Source organism: Adiantum capillus-veneris, chromosome 8 (assembly GCF_014529385.1).
Source record: "Adiantum capillus-veneris isolate H3 chromosome 8, ASM1452938v2, whole genome shotgun sequence".
In the NCBI taxonomy this organism is placed as follows: Eukaryota; Viridiplantae; Streptophyta; class Polypodiopsida; order Polypodiales; family Pteridaceae; genus Adiantum; species Adiantum capillus-veneris.
The window spans coordinates 13162627-13165777 of NC_140938.1; the positions used below are offsets into that span (position 1 = coordinate 13162627).

The 3151-nt window shown below is 49.3% G+C and overlaps 1 pseudogene; it reads right to left on the bottom strand.

Moving 5' to 3' along the window:
* Positions 1 to 635: 635 nt before the first annotated feature.
* On the bottom strand, positions 636 to 2817 carry LOC147451691 (sugar transport protein MST4 pseudogene; annotated as a pseudogene).
* Positions 2818 to 3151: the final 334 nt, after the last annotated feature.

Here is a 3151-nt window from a genome sequence, read left to right on the forward strand (position 1 = left end):
AGGAATCGGGACGGCCGGCCAAGTGGATTCTTTATTGCGGTAATCTGCGCAGTAATAATCGCCGAAAAATCAAAAAATCCGCCAGCAGGACTGTAGCATACAATCTCTCTTTTTCTTAAACCTCTCTCTCTCTCTCTCTCTCCTCTTATGCGGTAATGCTGTGTGGTAACATCAGCATTCTCCCATAGTGTAATATTCGATCGTCCTCTTTAAAGAGAGAGGTACACAAAGGTGAACACCTCTCACAAAGACTTAGAAAAAATGTTAAAAAAGAAACTTTTTTTACCATGTGATACTAATCCACAAGCTTTATCCAATGGTCCACAAGTGCACCAAAAATCAATCACTTCACTAAAATGTAGTCCAAAAAAAGGCGTTCAACTTAAATATAATATATACAGGACTGGGTATTGAACAAGCTGATGAAAACCCTTTTAAGAGTGCAACTATCACACATCTCCGGAGAAAAACAAGACTTAATTGATGGAAAATGAAGTTTTGATCACAATGGCATGAGCACCCAATAGTGACAAATTACAATATTGAAATTTGGAAACCTTGAATTTGAGACAATTGGGAGTTATTCTACAAAAAGAAGGTGTGCAAGCCAATTATAATCATAATATATACAAGACTTGATTTAAGGTACCCTACACAACGGGGAGCAATCGTAAAACGGATTGATGTGACCTTTCGAGTCGCACGTACACGTGGACGTCAAGTTGGCCTTTTGCATTTGTTTTTCTTTTTTCCCACCATTAGTGCAGGGAAGGTAGTAGGAAGAAACTATACACGTATCATGTATTTACAAATGTACATTGCTGTACATTACACCCTCCAGGGACAACCGTGGGAACCACCCCCCCAATAGGTGAGGAGAGAGAACGCAACCTGTGAGCCTCGAACCCTCAGCCTTGGGGTTACATCACAAAGGTCTCTCCAACCTTCTTGGGTTTTTGCATTTGTTTTGCAAGGTTAAATTAGTGGAGGGGGAGGGGATAATTCAAAACAGTTACCTCCCCTGCGTTGTGGAGGTGTTCAGAGGAGGCTGCTGAAAGCTCTTTTAGAGTGCAAATATCACAATACCGTGGTTACAAGGTGCGCACGCGGCAAGTTGCTTACGCCTCGCAATGATGTTGAAGATTATACGTTGAATGAATTAATGAAAGATCAGGAGGTGGCTATAATGATACGGTGTGCTGGATCCAGTTCCGGAAGCGATAAGGCTGATGATGCCTACACTTTGGTGTCGATGGAGAAGTGATCTGAGTGTGAATCGGGGCCATGATCTACGAAGGAGCGCCAGAACCAATGAGTGCGCCATACGTGCACCATGTCGTCGATGGGGACACCCTTTGTCTCGGGCAGGAGAAAGAAGGTGAAGGCGCCCATAACGAGGAGCCATACGGCGAAGAAGAAGAAGATGCCAAACTTGAAAGCGCAGAGCATAGAGAGGAACGTTTGCGCGATGATGAACTTGAAGAGCATATTGGTAAACACTGTCACGCTCTGCGCTGCAGATCGGATGTCTTGCGGGAAGATCTCGCTGGGAATGAGCCATGCCAAGGGCCCCCATGAGCCCTTGTACACACCCACAAAGAGGCACACCAACGCCAGCTCTACGGCGCCAGCTGCTTGCGATAGCTTGGTGACGCTCCCTCTGATCTGCAGGCCGAATATGAGGCCAACCGCAGCCATGCATGCAAGCATGATTGCGGAAGATACCAAAAGGATAGTTCTTCGGCCAGCCCTGTCGACCAGGAGCACGGAGATGACGGTGCCCACAACGGCCACGGAGCCGGTGACGACCGTGGAGTAAAGGGAGGCTTGCGCCCCTAAGCCCGCCGCCTTGAAGAGGAAGGGCCCATAGAAGAGAATGGCGTCGTTTCCGGAAAGTTGTTGGAAGAAAGGCAATGCGATTGCCATGGTCACCTGCGGTGCATTTCGGGTGCGGAAGAGGTTGCGGAAGGATCTGTTGGCTTGCAATGCCTCGGCGACTTGGGTTGCCTTCACCAAGTCCTCATACTCTTGCAAGATGTCGGGGTGGCCCCGCAGCTTTTTTAGCACTCTCTGGGCGTGCTCGTCCTTGTTTTGGCGGATGAGGAAGCTGGGAGTGTCCACGAGGATGAGACCTGCCAGGGTGACGGTGATGGCCGTAACTCCTGCCACTGCGAGCGACAATCGCCAGCCCCATGGGTGGAAGTGAGATGCCAAGTAATTCACCACGTTTCCGCCGAAGATGCCGACGGCGATGTTGATGGAGAAGAGCATGTTCAAGGCTCCCCTATAGCTTGGTGGTGCAATCTCGGATAGGTAGAGCGGAATGGCCTGGTTTGCAAAGCCCAAACCGCATCCCAGGAGCACCCGCCCAAGCAGCAGCATGCCCACATTCTGGGCTGCAGCTCCAAGGATGGTCCCCACACTGAAGAGAATGCCCGCCATGAGCATGGTGCTCCGGTGGCCGCGCTTGCGTGTCAGCGAGCCTGCCACGAAGGTGGCCAGCAGCGCTGCCATGTAGAGACAAGAGGTGTAGAGCTGGAACGCTTGGTTGTTGTATTTGCAGTAGTTGTCCTGCTGCACATCTTTCTCACTCCTGTAGACGCTGGGGTAGAAGCTTTGAAGAAAGTCGTCCATGACAGACACCCCGCCTGCCACCACCAGATCGTAGCCATACATGAGGCCGCCACTGCCCGCAAGCAGGCATGTGAAGAAAACGTACAGGGTAATCTTGGCGCCTGCTGGACCGCTGGGCTGCTCGGAGGCCATTGTCGTGTCGCTACAGCTTGCTCGAGCTTGTCCCGTCTAGCTCTTCTTGGCTTAGGCCTATACAACCTGCTGCCCCGCGTCGGGACGGAAAAGCAGTAGCTCTTCTTTCTGTAGGTAACACGGTAATAAAAAGTGTTTTTTTAGAAAGGCCAAAAGCAGCGTTCCTCCCATGAAAAGCACATTTATTGGTGAGAACTCCTACTTAGTGCTAGGACTCTTATCGATGGGAATTCCCAACACTATATCACATGGGATATTTAATGAAGCTTCAAAGACTAGATCGACAATGGAGTCGGACCACTGCTCGAAAAAAAACCTAGGTTTAGTGTAATCCCACCTACAAATTTTGAGATTTACCTTTTCAAATTATTTTGTTAGGTTTTGG